We start from the raw sequence: 12,831 nt of genomic DNA, 5'->3' as shown, positions 1-12,831 counted from the left end.
CGAAATCTAAGTATATTACTATATATCCCTCTCCTCTGTCCAAAGAAGCAGTCACCTTATTGTAATAAGTAAGTAGATTACAAAAACATGACCTCCCTTTTGCAAATCCATGCTGTCCATCAAAGATAATACCATTGTTGTCAACCCAATTCTGGATCCAAGTTCTCATAAGCTTTTCCAACAACTTAACTAGAAAACACTTGACACACAAATAGGCCTATAGTTTGATGCTTGAATTCTATCACCTCCTTCATGAAGTGGCACAATCTTGCCCTCCTTAGGAACTTGACCCAGTGCAAGACTCATATTAAAAAAATATGTCAAGGCCGGTGTCAACTCCCTGGCACATTCCTTCAAAATATGCGGTGATATATTATCAAGTCCCACAGTCTTATTTACATCTAGTTTGCTCAACTCCCCATACACCTCTTGCTCACTTACAGTCAGTCTCTTTTCTCCATTATCAACTGCTCTCAATCTCTCCATGAAGTCACATTCACAAGATTGAAAGACCTTTATGAACTGCTCATTAAGTATCTCCACCACACTTTCTGCAACAGCTGTCTTTATACCATTTTCTCCAATCAATGTCATCCTTCCATAATCACTCTTTCTTTTGCTGCTGGCTACATATCGAAAGAACTCCTTAGGATTCTTTTGGCTTCATTAGCTAACTGCTGTTCATACCTCACTTTAGCTACCCTCACCAACCAAGTCACCTGCCTTGCCTGGTCTTTGTAGTCCTTATGGAATTGGTTATTTCCACTTCTCTTATGCTGCCTCCATAATGCCCATTTTCTCTGTACTGCATGCTTAATCTCTTTATTCATCCATTTCACACCTACCCTATTTAACCTTCTCACCCTTGGAATACATTTAGACATTACATCTACTAGATAGCTTTTGAAAATCCCCCAAGCTGCATTGATCTCTTTATATCACAAAATATATCACAAAAAATAAAAAAATAAAACTGATGTAGAAAAACTAAAAGACCCAAAAATAAATAAAAGAGTAAGACAAAACTTAACCTACAATTACAACATATATTATGGATGACAAATGAGATTCTTTTTCTCTTACTGTTACATGAAGAACATACAAAAACAAAGACCTAGCCAGATATACAGAAATACATAATATCATCAAGAAGAAAATAAAAGAAGCAAAGGAAAACTGGATGAAAAATTTATGTACTGAGATTGAACTGCTTCAGAAGAAACATGACTATTTCAATCTGTATAAGAAAATCAATGAAATTTCCAGAAAATTCAGAAAAAAGCAAGTAGTGCCTCCAAGAGATGAAAGTGGAAAAAAAATTCTAGAAGAAAATAATAAAGCACAGATTTGGATAAAATATATAACAGAATTCTTCAATGATACTAGACAGAAGCCTATAAATATAAAAGATAACACTCAAGAACCAGCAATTCTGAAATGTGAAATAAAGAATGTTATAATATCAAGTAAAACAAGAAAAGTCATGTGGACCAGATGGCGTGCAAACAAAATTTTTAAAATTAACAGAACCAGATGGCGTGCAAACAAAATTTTTAAAATTAACAGAACCAGATAACATCAAATTTCTTGAAAGACTGTTCAATAAAATATATGAAGCATATAAAGTATATTAATTAAAGGTAACTTTAATGAATAACTTCTATATTTTGGCAAAGTCACATTGCCATCTTCAGTAACATAAAGATATGGTATGTGCACGCAGGCACTAACACAAAGCAAATGAGGAAGAAAGCAAGAAACTAATATTGTTCCTAAAGTCCTAATGGTGCCCTCTTGCGGGCTAATTTGGTAGTCTTGGCAGTTGGGCTGAAGTTCTCATAATGTAAGTCTCCCAAATTTGGGGTAGTTTCATGCACCCAAATTTGAGGTTAGGAATGTTTTTAGAGCTGCTGAAGATTCTTTGAATAATCTTTCGTATTTAAACTTGCTGCGATGAATTATTTTTGTTTTCTTCCAACGAATTTTATGGTGGGTATCTAAGGCATGGTCTGCCAGCCCAGAGTGGCTGTACTGGATGTAGTCTTTGTGTTCTGAAATCCTGATATTTGTTGTTCTGCCTGTTTGGCCAAAGTAGAACAATTTGCAGCTGCAAGAGACCTGGTATACACCAGGTAGGTCTAAGGGAAGTGGTTGGTCTTTGGTAGAGCGGATAAGGGATGCCAACTTTTTATATGGTTTGTAACAGGAAGTAAGGTCATATTTTTTGAGGATATTGGTTATTTTCTCAGAGGTGCCCTGGATGTAGGGGATGGTGATAGACTTGGTGTAATCTTTATTGTGGAGGGGGGGAGGGGGGTTGTGGTTTACTGGTTTTAGTATTTTTTGGATTTTTTGGGGTTATAGCCATTGGCTAAGAAAGTGTTGAGGATGCGGTTTAGTTCAGTAGTCAGGGCCTTGTCATCTGAGCAGATTAATTTTGCCCTGTTATATAGTGTTTTTATAACCCCATATTGTTGTGAGGGGGTGGGATTACTGGTGAATGTATCCTGGCAGATACATTCACCAGCAATCCCCCCCCCTCACAACAATATGGGGTTATAAAAACACTATATAACAGGGCAAAATTAATCTGCTCAGATGACAAGGCCCTGACTACTGAACTAAACCACATCCTCAACACTTTCTTAGCCAATGGCTATAACCCCAAAAAAATCCAAAAAATACTAAAACCAGTAAACCACAACCCCCTCCACAATAAAGATTACATCAAGTCTATCACCATCCCCTACATCCAGGGCACCTCTGAGAAAATAACCAATATCCTCAAAAAATATGACCTTACTTCCTGTTACAAACCATATAAAAAGTTGGCATCCCTTATCCGCTCTACCAAAGACCAACCACTTCCCCTAGACCTACCTGGTGTATACCAGGTCCCTTGCAGCTGCAAATTGTCCTACTTTGGCCAAACAGGCAGAACAACAAATATCAGGATTTCAGAACACAAAGACTACATCCAGTACAGCTGCTCTGGGCTGGCAGACCATGCCTTAGATACCCACCATAAAATTCGTTGGAAGAAAACAAAAATAATTCATCGCAGCAAGTTTAAATACGAAAGATTATTCAAAGAATCTTCAGCAGCTCTAAAAAACGTTCCTAACCTCAACAAATTTGGGTGCATGAAACTACCCCAAATTTGGGAGACTTACATTATGAGAACTTCAGCCCAACTGCCAAGACTACCCGCAAGAGGGCACCATTAGGACAAAATTAGCCCGCAAGAGGGCACCATTAGGACTTTAGGAACAATATTAGTTTCTTGCTTTCTTCCTCATTTGCTTTGTGTTAGTGCCTGCATGCACATACCATATCTTTATGTTCCTGAAGATGGCAATGTGACTTTGCCGAAATATAGAAGTTATTCATTAAAGTTACCTTTAATTAATATACTTTATATGCGTTGTTAATTCCGTAAACTAATTACCAGTTATGTCTAACCAACGTATAAGCCTTGCTACTAGAAAAATATATGAAAGTGGTGAATTTCCATCAGATTGGCTCAAATCTACATTTATCACTATCCAAAAGAAATCCAAAGCGAATTCTTGTAGTGACTTCCGACTTATTATGCTAACGAGCCAAGCATTAAAAATATTTTTGAAAGTAATTCAGAATTGCATTTATAGAAAAAGTGAAGTAACTCTGAGAAAAATGTAGTTTAGCTTTTGGAATGGTTTTGATACTAGAGAGGCCCTTTTCTGTGCCCAATTATTGATACAAAAATACATATTAAAAAAAAAATGTCTTTATGTGTTTCATAGATTTCGAAAAAGCATTCGACAAGGTCAGACACACTAATGTAATAGAAGTCCTTCAAGATATAGGGATAGACAAAAAAGACATGACTATTAAGAAATCTGTACTGGAATCAATCAGCTACCATTCAATTAGACAACATTACAACCAGTGATATTAACATCAAAAGAGGAGTGAGACAAGGATGTATGCTCTCACCACTCTTGTTCAACATGTACTCAGAGGTAATCTTTAAAAAGGCATTGGAAGAATGTCCAGAGTGAATCGCAATAAATGGCAAGATTGTTAACAACCTATGATATGCAGATGACACCGTTCTCATTACAGATAACATCACAGATCTCCAAAAACTCACTGATAGAATATACATAGAAAGCCAAAGAATAGGAATAAATATAAACATCAACAAGACAAAATATATGGTAATCAGCAAACATCCAACCTCATAAATGAAACTGACACTCAATGGGAAAACTATCGATCAAGTGTCAAGGTATAAATATCTTGGTTTCTGGCTTAATGAAAGGTGGGATCCTGAAGATATAAAGACAAGGGTTGAAGTTGCACAGCAGTCTTTCATGAAAATGAGAACATTATTCTGCAATAAAGATCTAAACATAGACGTCAGATGCCAAATGCTTAAATGTTAGTCTGGTCCATTCTACTCTATGGAGTTGAAACATGGACATTGAAGGCAACAACCATCAAGAAAATTGAAGCCTTTGAGATGTGGCTATATAGATGAATGTTAATGATATCATGGACAGAAATAATAACCAATGAATATGTCTTAAAATCTATTGGCAAAGTCAAAGATCTCATACAAACAATCAAGAAATGAAAAACATCATATCTTGGTAGCATCATGAGAAACGGCAAACATCAGCTTCTACAAACCATTTTGATAAGTTCTTCCTACAAACCGTTTTGATAAGTTCTTACTACAAATCGTAGGAAGAACTTATCAGTTCTTCCTACGGTTTGTAGAAGCAAAGGAGCTAGAGAAAGAAAAAGAATATCTCGGTTTGAGAACATCAAGACGCGGACAAGAAAGAGCAGAGTACAACTACTCACACAAGAATGTAGTTTGTATGCCAAGATGGTCACTGACCTTCGATAGAAGATGTCACAATAAGAAGAAGATTTTAAAGAGCTCTGTGCAATGGAACCATCTGTCTTCTTTCCTGAGACCCTACCAGTGCTGAGATCATAAGAAGAATACTTATACTCAGGAATACTGTCAGGAATACAGTATTCCTGAGTATAAGTAGGAATATAAGTCTGTATGCAGGATGAAATACTTGGGTATTTCATCCTGCATACAGACAAAATGGCCTTCAGGAGAACACACACATAATTTACAACCAAGAATACTAGTAGTGGTGTTGGTGTAGATGATGGAGATGAATGGAAGTGGGGAAGATGGAGAGTTGTAGAGTAGGTGCCCTCCCTCGTAACTTTCTTGTAACAAATGGGCTAATATCCAATCCAATATCCTAAAAATCACGAGTTGATCTACCTCCATTCTCACAATGCTTCCTGCGGCATCAGTTACTGCATTATCTCCATATAATGCAGCCACAGGAATTGATAGGATACTGGCCACCCACTGAAATGCTTTATTCCCATTGAAATGTAATATCCTAGCATCTCCAGTTCATGTACCTCTTCATTACATCAGTTATGCATTATCTCTACACAGATGATACACTGTCACAAAGTGATCACTTAACAATTTAACTATTAATTCTGATTCTGTTTCCCCTTCCTCTAGCATTCATTAAGTTTATGCCTCCATAATCATTCTTACTTTTATTTGCCAAGAATCCTTTGAAATTTGCTTTGGCCTATTCAGCTAATTTCCTGTCATAATCAGATTTTCTCTTCCTTAACCCAGTTCCCATTCTTTCCTATAACTGAAATAATCATGGATTTACTCATCACATTTCTCTTTATATTCCCTGGCCTGGAATCCCTGTTAACACAATGATGATGATAAAGTTTGTAGATGGACTAAATAAAAAGCTAGTGTGCTAATATATAGAGAAAAGAAATCAATTAACAAATTTTAAGTATGTACTTTAAATAAATATTTATTTACTAATTCTATAAGAGTGATAGTGGATAAAGGCAATGACTACACTGTGATATTCTTAGACTTTGCTAAAGCACTTGACAGGATATTATATGATAATCTATCAAACTGCAGCAAATGGGGATGGATATGGGGTTGGTGAGATGGACAGGAAAAACGAACATAACAAAACAGTTGTGCATGGAAGAGTAGAATCAAAGCTTAAGCAGGTGGCCAGTGGTGGTGTGGCACAAGACTGTTCTTGGTCCATTACTGTTTATGTTATTGGAAGTAGTTTAATGACTGACATTCAGTTATATGCTGATAATGCTAAGTTGGAGGGCAATAGTAAATAAAAGAGACATGGAGATCATTCAGACTAAGTAGCTTATGGTAGTTGTTCTAAATGCAACTAGAAGAACAACGGCATGTTGCACCCTTCGATTGGAAAAGATCCAAGTTCGATTCTCATCCCGACAGGAGGAATCTCTATATGGTTTTTTTTTTTCAATTGAAGGTGAGTTAGCCGATCTCATACAGAAGTAGCAGGGGTTTTTCTCCTGGAAACTTGGGTATTTCATCCTGCATACAGTATATGTATGCAGGACGAAACACACATCTTGCATATGTGGCAGGTGAGCAGTAGATGGTGTTGGTGTAGATGATGGAGATGGATGGAAGTGGGGCAGATGGAGAGTTGTAGAGTAGGTGCCCTCCCTCAATGTCTTTGGCCTCCTTGGAGGTCCCACAAAATAACAGTAATAAATAACTTGTAACTGGAAGAACAAATACACCAAGCCCTTTGATTGATCTCATCTGGAGGTAGCAGGATTTTTTTCTCCCAGCTACTTGGGTTTTTCATCATGCATACAAACAAACTGACCAGAAGAAACACATGAAATTTACAAACAAAAAATACTACTAGTGATGGTGATTGGTGGTTAGTGGAGATGGGAGCACTGTAGAGTAGGGTGCCATCCTGTGATGAGTCCTTGGACTCCATCGGTATATCATACTGATGGAGTTTAAGTTCTGGAAATCGATGAAGCCAGGAATTTGAGGATCATGGCTGATAGGAAACTGAAGTTTAGAGGCTATACTGCAAACATTAGAGAAAGAGGACACTGAAACGCTCGAGTATTAAAAAATGTTAACTAGTAGATACAAAGAAGTCAACATCCCGCTTTATGAGGCCATATTCATATCTTGACTACTGTGCTCAGATTTGGTTGCCTGGGTATTTTTAGGATGTGGAAGTGTTTGAGAGGTTCCAGAGACAGGTGATCAAGATAGTTTCAGGTCTGCGGAAAGCTTCATATGAGGACAGATTGAACATATGCAAGTTACAAAACTTAGTTCGTAGTTGGAAGAGGGAGGCTATGGTAGAAATATATAAGCTACTAAAAGGATTTCACATGCTTTTAACAAAGCAGGAATTTTTCAATATGTGGCAGGAGGCACAAGAGCAAGAGGTCATCATTAGAAGTTGAGTAAAAATATAGTTAGCAGTGATGTATGATTTACAATTTTTGCTATGAGAGTGATGAATGAATTAAATAGGATGCATGAAATGGTCATCAGTGAATCAGTTGATGGAGAGGTATGAGAGGTACTTTATGAATAATAGTAATATGTGTCTCTCCAGGTAAGTCTTTTGATGTGTTGTGAGGGGTATGAGAGGTATGATAATTTTATTACGAATAATAAGTGAGCCTTCTGGAATGAGTCCTGGCCTCTATGGAAATACTCAGTTACCAAGAATTATAATTTCAGAATTTTGAGAAATGTGTTATATTTTTTTAAATATATATATATATGTGTGTGTAACTTATATAGTGAAATACTGTGCAAAAAAGCATATACAACTTAATAGTTTTTAAATGCTAGTTCTATTCTAGTGAAAAATGCTGATAAAATGTTTTATCATGACTTCTACACAGTGAAATCCAGCCCCACATACTGTATGTTTATTAGTTGACCAAACCTAGTCCTTAATTTTGATGCTATGTCTCATTTCATATTTAGTTATGTACGTAATTGTCAATGTAAATTCAAAATTTTTCACACATGCCTCTAATGTCAAAGGCCACAATTAAATAACAAATTGGTGGATTTAGGATCAATTCCCATCAATTTTCCGGTATTAAATTTCATTTAATTTTCTTCACTTCGATCAAAATTTCACCAACTTTTTTAATTAGATATGCTCTATTTATCTCGTGAGATACAGTTCAAGAAACTGTAGGTTGTTTGCTTTGGATAAATATCAATTTGTTAAGCATAATATAAAATAAATATCTGAAGAATCTCTAAAAATGCTTACACTAAATTACACCATGTGGATTAATTTACAAATTAAATTTTCATACCTTCTATTCATATTATACTTTTATTTATCAAATAAACATTTGTATACAAGAAATTGCAGTGAGTTTTACATGAATCATGAAAAAAGTTCACTGACCCCTTTTATTTGTTTTCAGCTTATCACACTTAAGTCTATTTTAAGTTCGATAAAAATAAGTCAGTTTATCTTATTTCTCTGATAAAGCTGTCAACGAAACCTCTAAAACGCAAATCGAATAAACATGCTTCTTAAGGAGCACGTGATTTTATTAACATTTAGTAAAAGTTTCCATATTGAAACTTACCATAAGTAATCTAAACGCCAAAATAAGCGCGCGCACAGCATATATAGCTTTTTTTTTTTTTAAATAAAAAAAAAAAAAATCATACGGAGCTCATCCGCATTAGCAATTAAAAATTTTAACAACGGACCGTATAATTTCTCAATTACTATAGTTCTTTTCCTGTGTGTTTTGCCATGGTAATTTCTTACGAATTCATGAGCGTACTCTTGTGGTTACAAAAAATATCCAAGATAAAAATAAAGTAAAGTAAAAAAAATACAAGATAAAGAACCCATTAAACAAGTTAGATAATATTGCACGATCGTCAGTAGGAAGAAGGATGAAGTTATAGAATAGTCAGAATAATAAATAATAAGTAAAAAAAAAAAAAAAATGTTAGAATACTCTTTTCAGAGAGAGTTCTTTCTCACCAGGTAAAGAACATCTTTTTTCGACTTCGTCAACATAGAAAAATTCCCCGTTTTCCTAAATCTTTACAATCTGTAACAAACAGTTACCTTAGATAAAAGATATTTCTGCAAAATTATCAAGTAAAAACGGATATTGCAGTTTGAAGTAATAGGTACGATCAGTTTCTTTTCAGAAAAGCAAGTGAAACTTTGAATTGTTTATTTATTACTATTGTTACGGGACACCTACAAAGGGTCTAAGGATTCATCGTGGGAATACTCTCTACTGCACTACGCACATCGTACTGTTTCTTCTATTTAATCCTCCAACTACACAACCACACTACTGCCATCAACACAGAAAGCCATCTACCGCCCACCACGAGCAACAATAGTATGTTTTGTTTGAAATGCTCTCCTGGCCGAATTTGCCTATATGCTGGATGAAAAGCCGGGATTTCAGAGAGAGAAAAAACGCTGCTCCTCTCTCTCTGTATGAGATCGACTAGCTCATCTTCGGTTGAAAAGTTCGTATAAAGATTCCTCTCGTCATGAAAAGAATCGAACTCGGGTCTTTTCCAATAGAAGGGTGCAATGAACTGGTGATATTTGCAGATCGCCTTCGCCTAAAAACCAACACGTGTGTGATCCATTATTGTTCATCTACCACATAGAACTACCGCTTCTTTTTATTTGCATAATAGTGTGTTGTTAGCTATGATGAAGTCACAATCCCTAACTTCAGGGATTTCTTCCTAAAACCTGCCTTCGACTGGTTTTCAAGTTCATCTATTTCTGGCAATGGCAAATAGAGCTTTTCTCCCAAAAATTAGCATTTTCAATTTCAATTTCGCATGGCACCAGTTGTCTTTCAACTCCAAGAGAGAGAGAGAGAGAGAGAGAGAGATTCCAACACCATTACCACATTTAGCAGTCGAAAGTATTCATTCTTTTAAACTCATTCTCCTGGCAGTTATAACTGGTTTGAAGAGCATATAACGTGATTAGTCGCTACATACTATAAGAGATATAGGTGAATTATAATAAAATAATTTGTAAAATAAAAATCTTCTAAAAGGCCTGTGTAGCTCAGTGGAAGTGACGCTTGCATCCTCTGCACTTGGCCGCTAGAAATTAGACCAGTGTTCGAGTCTAGTCACCGACTGGAGGAACTTTTTCTAAGCCTATCTTCGACCAGTTCCCGAGTAGTAGATCTCTGGAACGGGCAAGTTTTTTCTCCCGGAAACTGGGGTTTTTCGTCCCGTAGAAGAAAATCGACCGTAGTACCCATATTGTTTCGGACAGAAACATATCCTGTTAGGGTTATACACCAAGAGATGGCAGCACTTGTTTGTTGGTCTCTTCACCAGTAGCAGCCTATAATTATTGGGACAGTTCAATCTTCACCCGTAGCCAATCAGAGATAGCTGGCCCAATAATTATAGGGGTTAATAGTGAAGAGATCAGCAAACAAATCTCCAAACACTAGATAGGGTATAAAGGCCTCGCCTACTCCCTATTAGTGAATAAAAGGTGTTAGTTGAATTATTTATTCCCTAATAGGGAGTAGGGTTAGACACCAAGAGATGGCAGCACTTGTTTGCTGGTTTCTTCACCAGTAGCCACCTATAATTATTGAACCAAAGTGTTTATCATTATTATTATTGTTATGTTTTAATTCCAGTGTATTCAAAATAAAAATTTTAAAAAACTTCTATCAACAAAGCAATACTGGCTACCACTGTAGAGAAGAAATTACGATACAAGTTATTAATATCGGTTCACAATGTTTGTTCTATAGCTGCTTTTCCTGTTCTTTGGAATAAAAACCTACAAAACAAGAAAACTCTGGCGTTTCCAGAGGAAAACATTGCCATCCCCATATATGGCTAGCAAATTCACTTTCACTTGAAAATACCTTTTAAATATTTCCAGAAGGAGTGTGAACCAAGTTTCTGACCAAAGGCCAAATGGCACCACATTCTCTGGACTGCACTATGGAAGCTTTCCATGTTAAATTTAGGGTGAGATCAATTCGATGTAAACGTAAGTCTATCAGAAATAAGTACAATTAATATAATGTAGAGTAATTATAGATGAGATCTTCAATATCCATGTTCACGTGCAGGCTCAATAATTCCTTATGGCATAAAAAGTGAAATCTGCTTCTTATTTATAAACTTACTGCAGTTCCTTTTCATGAGGGAGGTTTAAAGATCGAAATGAACTATAAACCCATCAATATCTCAGTAGTTGTGCTAAAAGTAGTGGAAAAATTGATCAAAAAGAGAATTAATAAATCGCTGGATAAAAATATGGTAGGCTATGATGAGTAATAATTACGGCGATGTGGAGAGCCTGCAGAATGATTTAAATAGGCTATCAGTATTGGCAAAAGATAATGGATATCAGTCATGTGGAGAAATGTAAAATTATGCATTTTGGAATAAATCGATTACAAGCAGTGTAGTACATTTTATGGAACTGCATACTCCAGGGAAAAGATGAAGATAGGAATTTAAAGGTGGTGGCTTACAGAAAGTTAAAGTACAGAGAACATATTGCTAAGGAAGCCCATAAGATTACTTGACTATAGAAGAACACATTAACATGTAGAGATAAAGAAGTTGCTATTCCTCTTTATAAGGCCTTTATACGTCCACGTCTGGATTACTGTGCTCAGGTCTGGTCTCCTGAGTTTCTTGGGGATGAGGAAGCGGTGCAGAAGATTCAGAGATGAGTAAGCAAGATGGTGAGTAGTCTCTGGAATGTTCTTTAAAAGGATAGATTGAGATTGTGTGAATTTCGGAAATTGGTTGATAGCAGAAAAAGAGGGGAAGTGATGGAAACATTTAAGTTGCTTAAAGGGTTTTATAGGATTGATGCAAGGAAAATGTTTCAGCACTTAGCGTGATGGACCAGAACAATGGATCATCCCTGGAAGTTGAATAAATTTGTGATTAGTAGAAGCACTGGCGCACCCAGGGAGTGGGGGCCAAGGGGCCCTGGCTCCCCCCAATAGAAAAAGGAAAAAATACTAGAAAATTTTCCAAAAATCTTTTCCTAATTAAAATTCTTTGTTTTTTATTTATGTTGTGGCTTGTCTTCTATTTCTAAACTACTTATGAATTAGCGGTCACATAATGGGAATACCCTCTGGCTCTCGGGATTCACGGCCGTTGTGAACGTCATAGGTCGTATGCAGTATGCAATGCGTTGTGTGTATTCTTAAATCGTCCCCCCCCCAAGATTAAATCATGAGTGCTTTCCCCCCTCCCCCAGGATTAAATCTTGAGTACTCGGTCCCCTCCAAGTTTAAATCCTAAGTGCGCCACTGAGTAGAAGTGTGAAGACTCGTTTTTTTTTTTTTTTTTTTTTTTTTTTTTGGCTTGTGAATTGTGAGTAGTTGTGAATAGTGAAATCGGTTGCCAGAATCATTTGCGAGCAACTGCCTGCTAATTCGTTCAAGCAAAGATATGACAGAAGATGTGGATAGCTTATGCCTTCCACATTGAGTCCATGGAGGTGTCCGTGCAGCAATAATAATAATAATATTTTGGCAAGGACAATGACAAGGTTTATTATCATACACAGTATTTTTACATAAACAATGAGACATATTATTATATTTTCTGTACAGTACAAAATGCAGACTACACTAATTTTTTATAAATATAAATATATATTTTTGAGCCTGTGTAGCTCAGTAGAAGTACCGTTTGCACTCTACCACACTTGATCGCACGACGAAAGATTCGGGTTCAAATTGGTAACATTTTCTAAGCTATTTTTCGACCGGCTCCCGAGTTTATTGATCTCTGCCACGGGCAAGCCGGTTTTTCTTGCCGTGAACTCAAGAAAATCGACCGTCGAATCCACACTATTTTCAGACATTAAAAATAATCTGTTAGGGTTAGGGACCAACAGACGGCGGCAC

The 12,831-nt window shown here is 36.4% G+C and overlaps 1 protein-coding gene across 3 annotated transcripts in view; it reads right to left on the bottom strand.

Annotated features, from left to right (window-relative positions):
• The window catches only part of Ent2 (Equilibrative nucleoside transporter 2), a 419,356-nt gene extending 410,703 nt beyond the window's left edge, over window positions 1–8,653 (bottom strand). For 2 of the 3 annotated variants that reach the window (XM_090410153.1, XM_090410162.1), the window contains exon 1: window positions 8,506–8,653. The gene's annotated coding sequence lies outside the window, so the exon portion shown is untranslated. The remainder of the gene's footprint in view (window positions 1–8,505) is intronic. The other variant, XM_090410178.1, reaches the window with a different exon arrangement.
• Between the last annotated feature and the right edge of the window lie 4,178 nt (window positions 8,654–12,831).

Source organism: Typopeltis vanoorti, chromosome 2 (genome assembly GCF_054136105.1).
Source record: "Typopeltis vanoorti isolate ZY-2024b chromosome 2, IOZ_Tvanoo_1.0, whole genome shotgun sequence".
NCBI lineage: Eukaryota > Metazoa > Arthropoda > Arachnida > Uropygi > Thelyphonidae > Typopeltis > Typopeltis vanoorti.
This window is presented reverse-complemented; position numbering and strand designations above follow the sequence as displayed.